Consider the following 9,646-nt stretch of genomic DNA (forward strand, 5'->3'; position numbering starts at 1 on the left):
AGGCCGCTCAGGATGGCTGTTCTCTTGCTGTCTGTACATCCCCTGCTTGACCAGTGCCTGCTTCCCGTACACCCTCCCTACTCACATGACTGACCTTCCTGCATACTTGCCCGCGCCCTGTGGCTGGTGATTAGGTTCTTGTCTCAGAAAGAATTCAGAGATGAGACATGGAAGTTAAGAAAGTAAAGTGGGGATTCATCAAGGGATGGATGGTACACTCTCAAGGGGAGAGTGGCCAGGTTCAGGCAAGCAGTTGCCCTGAGTTTCTTTGGCAAGTTGGTTACACAGAGTGTAAAAGTGAGTGGGCAGAATGTTCATTGGGAGGGAAGGGTTTGGGGTTATATTCCCTGGTTTTCATCCCAGCTCCACCTTCCTGAAGGGAGGAGGGATTTTTGTCTTTGTTTAGTCTGGATACGAAGTGTCATGCATTGGTGTATGATGGGGACTTCTAATCTGCAAGGCTAATTGTATTGAAATGAGGGCATAATGAGCAGAAGGTTACATTCAAACACTGGAGATTGCTGCCTTTTCCCACCTTTCTTTTTCTGCCTCCCGAGCACTTGTCACCCTAAAATGTGTGATTTCTTATCAGTCTGGAGGTTCCTGATTTTTCTTTGTCTGCCCAGGGACCCTTTGGTGCTTACATGATGTAAGGTTTTTTGCATTTGGTCCGTGCCCCTCTTTTTTTTGCCCAACTCCTGCCATTTGGCCTGCGTCCCCCTTTCTCTGCTCATATCTAGCTATCTGCCTGCTCTAACAGCCCTAGCTAATGATTGTTTTAGCTTTAGATTAGAACATCTCCACTATGATGGCCTAGGAAACGGGCAGTGAGGGGTGTGCCCCTCTACTGGTTTCCTTGGTAACCAATGAGCCAACCTGACATCAATTCCCCTGTAAATGGTGACCTCCCTTCCCTCAGTGGTGAAGACTGCCACCATGTCCTTCCCACCTCCGCCTGCACACTGCGGGGTGTCACTCCAGGACCATGTTTCAGACATGTAAGATTCCCTATCCATTAAACAATTGATGTCTCTGTTGCTGACTGCAGGCTCTTTCTTTGGGCTTGAAGCTGGGCAGGTACAGGGCTTATAGGCCTGCAGGGTGCAGCCCAATGGAGCTGATGACAGCAGGGAGGTGCCAGGACATGGAGAAGACCTTCAGAGGGATGTCAGACCTATGGGTACCTGGGAGCAAGAGATTGTGTACAGAGGAGTACAATAGAACATCCCAGGCCCTGCGAAGGATGAGACTCTTACAGATACAAGATATTTTGAAAAGCAGCTGTGTATATAGAAGAATTAAAAAAACACATACAAACACACACTGGAACATGCACCACCTGAAAAGCCCCGAGGTCACTCTGAGCCCTCCCGCTGCATTAGATAGGGGAGGGCTTCCCTGCACAGAGTCGGGCCACAAAGACTGGCAGAGATGTCTGGATTGTCAGAATGCCCAATATGCAACACCCCTGACTTATTCAAAGAAACAAAATAAATCTCTAGAAAATGACCCTAAAGAAAGGCTTCAAATTTATTTGACAATTACTTTGAAACAACTGTCTTAATGAAAACTCCATTCTTAGATGGTGTGTGCTGGTAATTTTGTGAGTTTTAGCTCCAGGAGCCTTACCAGGTACTCACAGTAAAGGTCAGAGAAAAAAAGTCCCCTTGTGCTTCCAGCAGAATGGGGGGAAAGGAACCCTTTTGAAATATGCCAGAGCGCTCTGTTCTTAACAAAGCCTGCCCTCAAGAGAACTACCTCAACAACATCTAACTTATTGCTGTTTTATCAGCGTTCAACCAATCTGAAAGAAGGGAAATACTCAATGACAGCCCCTCCAACCATCCTCTTCCATTGAAAGCAGGGAAAAAAACTGAGAAACGCTGATGAAGTTCGCAGCTCAGGGGCACTGGCTCACTAAAACACTAAGAACTGATTATAATTTCATGGACTGTGGAATGCTACCCCTCCCCCGACACCTTACCACATCATCAGGAAAGGACTGTTCTATTCAGTACATCGTTTTTGTCTTTCAACAAAAATTACAAGGGATACTAAAAGGCAAAAAACAATTTGAAGAGACAGAGCGAGCACTAAAACCAGAGTCAGACATGGCAAGCAGGTTGGAATTGCTAGATTAGGATTTTGTTTGTTTGTTTTTAGCTGTGATTGACATGCTAAGGGCATATTGTTTAAGTACCTTATTTCCTTATTGATGAAAAATGATTTGACTGTAGAGGTGAGAGTTTACTCATGGGCTTTTTATTCTATTCCATTGGTCTGCATGTCTGTCTTTATGCCAGTACCTCACTGTTATAACTACTGTGTGTTATAATTACTGTAGCTTTGTAATAGTTAAAAAAATTTTTTTATTGAAGTATAGTTGATTTACAATGTTGTGTTAGTTTCGGATGTACAGCAAAGTGATTCAGTTATACATATATATATATTCTTTTTAAGAATCTTTTCCATTAGAGATTATTACAAGATATTAAATATAGTTCCCTGTGCTATATATTAGATCCTTGTTGTTTACCTATTTTATACATAGTAATGTGTATATGTTAATCCCAAACTCCTAATTTATCCCTCCCTGCTTCCTCTTTGATAAGCATGTTTGTTTTTTATGCCTGTGAGTCAATTTCTGTTCTATAAATAAGTTCATTTGTATCATTCTTTTTAGATTCCACATATAAATGTTATTATATGATATTTGTCTTTCTCTGTCTGACTTACTTCACTTAGTATGATGATCTTTAGTTCCATCTATATTGCTGCAAATAGCATTATTTCATTCTTTTTTATGGCTGAGTAATATTCATATATATATATCTCACATCTTCTTTATCCAGTCATCTGTTGATGGACATTTAGGTTGCCTCCATGTCTTGGCTATTGTAAATAGTGCTGCTATGAACATAGTATGCATGTATCTTTTTGAACGAGAGTTTTCATCTTTTCCAGATACACGCCCAGGAGTGGGATTTCTGGATCAAGTGGCAACTCTATTTTTCGCTTTTAAGGAATCTCCATACTGTTTTCCATAGTGGCTGCACTAATTTACATTCCTTCCAGCAGTATATGAGGGTTCCCTTTTCTCCACACCCTCTCCAGCATTTATTATTTATAGACTTTTTGATGATGGCCATTCTGACCCACATGAGATGATAAGTCCTTGTAGGTTTGATTTGCATTTCTTTAACAATTAGTGATGTTGAGTATCTTTTCATGTGCCTGTTAGCCATCTGTATGTTTTCTTTGGAGAAATATCTATTTAGATCTTCTGCCCTTTCTTTTGTTGGGTTGTTTGTTTTTTTGACGTTGAGTTGCACGAGCCGTTTGTTTATTTTGGGCGTTAACCCCGTGTCAGTCACATCATTTGCAATATTTTCTCCCATTCAACAGGTTGTCCTTTCATTTTGTCAGTGGTTTCCTTTGCTGTGCAAAAGCTTTTAAGTTTAATTAGACACCACTTGTTTATTTTTGCTTTTGTTACTTTTCACTTCAGAGACTGATCCAAGAAAATATTGCTATGACTTATGCTGAAGAATGTTCTGCCTATGTTCTTCTAAGAGTTTCATGGTTTCAGGTCTTACATTTAAACCTTTAAACCATTTTGAGTTTAGTTTTGTATATGGTATGATGGAATGTTCTAATCAGTTTTTTTTTCACATGTGCTGTCCACTTTTCCCAGCGCTACTTGTTTAAGAAACTATCTTTCTCCATTGTATGTTCTCACCTCTTTCGTCATAGGTTAATTGACCATAGGTGCACGGGTTTATTTCTAGGTTCTCTATCCTGTTCCACTGATCTGTGTGTTTTGAATACTGTAGCTTTGTAGAATAACCCAAAGTCTAGGAGGGTGATACCTCCAGCTTTTTTTTTCAGGATTGCTTTGACATTTTGGGATCTTTTGTGGTTCCATACATTTTAGCATTATTTGTTCTAGTTCTGTGAAAAATGTCATGGATATTTAGATAAGGATTGCATTAAACCTGTAGATAGCTTTGGGTATTGAGGCCATTTTAACAATATTAATTCTCCCAATCCAAGAGCATGGGATATCTTTCCATTTCTTTGAATCATCTTCAGTTTTCCTCATCAGTGTTTTATAGATTTCAGTATGTAGGTTTTCCACCTCTTTATTGAAGTTTATTTCTTGTTTCTTTTTGATGCAATTTTAAACAGGATATTTCTAACTTTCTCTTTCTGATATTTCATTATTAGTGTATAGAAATGCACAGATTTCTGTATATTAATCTTGTAAACTGCAGTCTTGCTAAACTCATTTATTAGTTCTGATAGGTTTTGGGTAGAGACTTTAGGGTTCTCTATATAGAGTATTATTTCATCTGCAAATAATGACGGTTTTAACTCTTCCCTTCCAATTTGAATATCTTCTATTTCTTTTTCGTGTCTGATTGCTCGGGTTAGGACTTCCACTACTATGTTAAATAGAAGTGGTGAGAATGGGCATCCTTGTCTTGTTCCTGAATTTAGCGGGAAGGCTTCAAATTTTCACTGTTGAGTATGATGTTGGCTGTGGGTTTTTCTTTATACCCTTTATTATGTTGAGCTGAGTCCCCTGTATACTCTCTTTGATGAGAGTTTTTTATCATGATGTTGAATTTTGTAAAATGCTGTGTCTGTGTCTATTGAGATGAACATGTGATTTTTATCCTTCCTTTTGCTAATGTGGTATTTATCATGTTGATTGGTTTGTGACTGTAGAAGCATCCTTGTGAACCTGAGTAAATTCAGCTTGATCACAGTGTATGACCCTTTTTATGTATTGTTGGATTCAGTTTGCTAATATTTTGTTGAGAATTTTTGCATCTTTATTCATCAAAGACATTGGCCTATGATTTTTTTTTTTTGTAGTACCTTTGTCTCTTTTTGGTATCAGGGTAATGGTGATCTCATAGGATAAATGTGGGAGTGTTCTCTTCAATTTTTTTTGGAATATTTTGAGTTGGGTAAGTATTAATTTTTCCTTATATGTTCAGTACAATTCCCCTGTGAAGCTGTCTGGTCCTGGACTTTTGCTTGCTTGGAGGATTTTTTTTTTTAAATTACAAATTCAATTTCACTTCTAGTGATCAAATTCGTCAAATTGTCTGTTTCTTATTGGTCTTGGTAGACTGTATGTTTGTAGAAATTTGTCCATTTCTTTAGGTTGTCCAATTTTTGGACATATAACTGTTCATAGTGTTCTCATAATTATTTTGTATCTCTGAGGTATTTTTCTAATTTCTGCTCCTTCAATTCTTATTTTGTTTATTTGGGTCCTCTCTCTTTTCTTCTTGAGCCTGGACAGAGGTTTGTCAATTTTGTTTATCTTTCTAAAAAACAAAACAAAAACAAAAAACAGCTCTTGGTTTCAATGATCTTTTCTATTATTTTTTCCAGAAAATTAATATGTGCATATATTAAGCAGCTGCTATTCACCATTCATTATGGGGGATGCTTTACTGAATTCCAATAACTCTTTTTTTTTTTGTATGTGGCTTTTAAAAATTTTTTTTAATTGAAATATAGTCAGTTTACAATGTTGTGTCAATTTCTGGTGTACAGCATAATGTTTAAGTCATCCATATACATACATAAGTCATCCATATACATACATACATTCCTTTTCATGCTCTTTTTCATTATAGATTACTACACAATATTGAATATAGTTCCCCATGCTGTACAGAAGAAATGTGTTGTTTATCTAGTTTATATATAATAGTATCTGCAAATCTCAAACTCCCAATTTATCCCTTCCTAACACCTTTACCCTCTGGTAACCGTAAGTTTGTCTTATATGTTTATGAATGTGTTTTCTGTTTGTTTCTTTTTCTGTTTTTTTAAATAAGTTCATTGTTTTTTTTTTTAATTTGGTTTCTACATATGAGTGATATCAAATGATATTTTTCTTTCTCTTTCTGGCTTACTTCACTTACAATGATTATCTCCAGGTACATCCATGTTGCTGTAAATGGCATTACTTTATTCTTTTTTGTGGCTGAGTAGTATTTCATTGTATAAATATACCACAACATCTTTATCCAGTCATCTATCAGTGGACACTTAGATTGTTTCCTTCTCTTGGCTATTGTAAATAGTGCTGCTATGAACATTGGGGTGCAGATGTCTTTTCAAATTAGAATTCCCTTTGGATATATGCCCAGGGGTGGGATTGCTGGATCATATGGTAAGTCTATTTTTAGTTTTTTAAGGAATCTCCATACTGTTTTCCACAGTGGCTGCACCAAACTACATTCTTACCAACAGTGTAGGAGGGTTTTCTTTTCTCCACACCCTCTCCAGCATTTATCATTTGTGGTCTATTTTTTTAAATTTCTGTTTGATTTATTTCTTCTCTGATCTTTATTATTTCCTCCCTTCTGCTAACTTTGGGTTTTGTTTGTTCTTTTTCTAATTCTTTTAGAATTAGGTGGTAGGTTAGGTTGTTTATTTGAGTTTTTTGTTTGATCGGTTCTTAAGGAAGGCCTTTATCACTATGAACTTCCCTCTTAGAACTGCTTTTGCTGCGTTCCATAGATTTTGGAAAGTTATGTTTCCATTTTCATTTGTATTGAAGTATTTTCTGATTTCCTCTTTGATTTCAATGTTGACCCTTTGATTTTTTTTAGTGGCATGTTATTTAGTCTCCATGTGTTTGTTCTTCTCTTATTTTTCTTTTAGTAGTTGATTTCTAGTTTCATATCATTGTGGTAGGAAGAAATTCTTAACATAATTTCTATTCTCTTAAATTTGTTGAGGCTTGATTTGTGACCTAGAATGTGATCTATGTTGGAGAACATTCCATATGTGCTTGAAAAGCACGTATGTTCCACTGGTTTTGGATGTAATGTCCTATAGATAATCAATTAAGTCCAAGTGTTCTACTGTGTCATTTAAGATCATTGTTGCCTTATTGATTTTGCCTGGATGACCTGTCCATTGATTCAGTGGGGTGTTAAACTATTATTGTGTTACTGTCAATTTCTCTCTTTATATCTGTTAGTATTTGCTTTATATGTTTAGGTGCTCCTGTAGGGTGTGTATATGTTAATGAGTATAGTATCTTCTTCTTGTATTGATCTCTTTATCATTATAATATATCCTTCGTTGTCTTTTGTTATAGCCTTTGTTTTAAAATCCATTTTGTCTGTTATGAGTATTCCCACTCCAGCTTTCTTTTTTTATTATTTTATTGGGTTATATTCAGTGTACAATGTTGTGTCAATTTCCAGTGTACAGAACAATTTTTCAGTCATATATGAGTATACATATATTCATTTTCACATTCTTTTTCACCATGAGCTACCACAAGATCTTGTATATATTTCTCTGTGCTATACAGTATAATCTTGTTTATCTATTCTATATATACCTATCAGTATCTACAAATTTTGAACTCCCAGTCTGTCCTTTCCACCCTCCTCCCCCTTGGCAACCACAAGTTTGTATTCTATGTCTATGAGTCTATATCTGTTTTGTACTTATGCTTTGTTTTTTTTTTTTTTTTTAGATTCCACATGTGAGTGATCTCATATGGTATTTTTCTTCCTCTTTCTGGCTTACTTCACTTAGAATGACATTCTCCAGGGACATCCATGTTGCTGCAAATGGCATTATGTTGTCATTTTTATGGCTGAGTAGTATTCCATTATATAAATATACCACAACATCTTTATCCAGTCATCTGTTGATGGACATTTAGGCTGTTTCTATGTCTTGGCTGTTGTACATAGTGCTGTTATGAGCATTGGGGTGCAAGTGTCTCTTTGAATTAGCGTTCCTTCTGGATATATGCCCAGGAGTGGGATTACTGGGTCATATGGTAAGTCTGTTACTAGTCTTTTGAGGAATCTCCATACTGTTTTCCACAGTGGCTGCACCAAACTGCATTCCCACCAGCAGTGTAGAAAGGTTCCCTTGTTTCCACAGCCTCTCCAGCATTTGTCATTTGTGGACTTTTGAATGATGGCCATTCTGACTCCACCCCAACTTTCTTGTCATTTCCGTTTGCATGAAATATCTTCTCCCATCCTTTCACTTTCAGTCTGTGTGTGTCTTTCGCCCTGAAGCAAGTCTCTTGTAGGCTGCATATTGAAAGGTCTTTTTTCCAAATCCAATCAACCACCCTATGTCTTCTGATTGGAGCTTTCAGTAGTCCACTGACATTTGAAGTAATTATTGATTGTTACATACTTATTGCCATTTTATTACTTGTTTTCCAGTTGTTTTTGTAGTTCTTCTCAGTTCATTTCTTTTCTTTTTTTTTTCTCCCTTTGTGGTTTGGTGGTTTTCTTTTGTAGTATCCTTGGGTTTCATTCTTTTTGGCTTTTGTGTATCTACTGTAGGTTTTTGATATGTGGTTACAATGGGGTTCATGTATGTTGACCCATAATTATATCTGCTTGATTAAACTGATAGTCATTAAGTTCAAGGTCCATGTATGTTGTTATAAGTGGCAGAATATCCTTCTATTTTATGGTTGGATAATATAGATATATTATTATATATTATCTATAACATATGTATTATAAATGTATTAGTATATATTGTAAAATATATACTACATATATATGCTACATTTTCTTTACCCATTCATCTGTTGATGGACACAAGTTGTTTGCATCTCTTGGCTATTGTGAATAATGCTGCAGTAAATACGGGGATGTAGCTCTCTCTTCAAGACAGTGATTTCATTTCCTTCAGATGTATACCATCTGCTCCTCCACTGCTTTGGCTTCTTTTATTGCAGCAAACATGCCTTTTCAGAATATGACTTTTCTTCAGGGAAGAAGAAATTCAGAAGAGCCACTAGATAATGGTTGATTACAAAAGGATATGACTCAGGAAATCCAGTTGAAAGAGATGCATATGACAAGGCATGGGGAGAGGTCACAGAGCTCCCGTGCCCTCTGCAAACACACTCCTCTCCCGAATCTCCATGAATCCCAGTCACCAATTCCAACCCTCTCCTTTTGGGCCTTTGGGGTGGCTTCATTACAATAGGCACATTTGATGCTATACATTTTGATGCTATTTTGAATGCCTTAATTTCGTCAAGAAATGCTCTCCTTGGCTTTTTTTCCCAGAATTTAGGTGCCTCAACTGTAATCTTTAGCCCCATTCAGCTTTGAATGGCTTTTGCCTCACAATGTTTTTGAGGAATTTCTTCCCTGAGTAACTCAGTTTTAAATTAGGCAAAACCAAGGCAAGTACCTTATGTCAGGTAGCTGCAGGTAGTCTGGAACAGACAAACATATTTCGTTACAAATAAGACGTGGTTTGTTCCTTCTGAAACCAGGGACCAGGATCCTGAACTGGGAACGTGAACTTCTGTCTCCAGGGTCACCAGCAAGTTGAGGAGGGGATGGGACAAAGACAAATAAAAATGGGCAAAGCTTTTCTATTGTTTTTAAGTTGGCTTTTTCTTGATTCAGTGCTTGCTTGGTTGCTGTTAACCTTTGACTATTCCAGAGTTCTGGCAAAGTTGATTCTGACGATTTTTCTTCATGTTTTTGTTGGGATAGGGCCCTATGTTGTATCTACTGCACTTTTGCTCCCAGAATCAGTTTTTAAAACAATAAGAACCAAAATCAAAACAAAACAGAAAGTGAAGTGTGGTGGTACTCACTTCTCT

This window comes from Vicugna pacos, chromosome 5 (genome assembly GCF_048564905.1).
Source record: "Vicugna pacos chromosome 5, VicPac4, whole genome shotgun sequence".
NCBI classification, from domain to species: Eukaryota; Metazoa; Chordata; class Mammalia; order Artiodactyla; family Camelidae; genus Vicugna; species Vicugna pacos.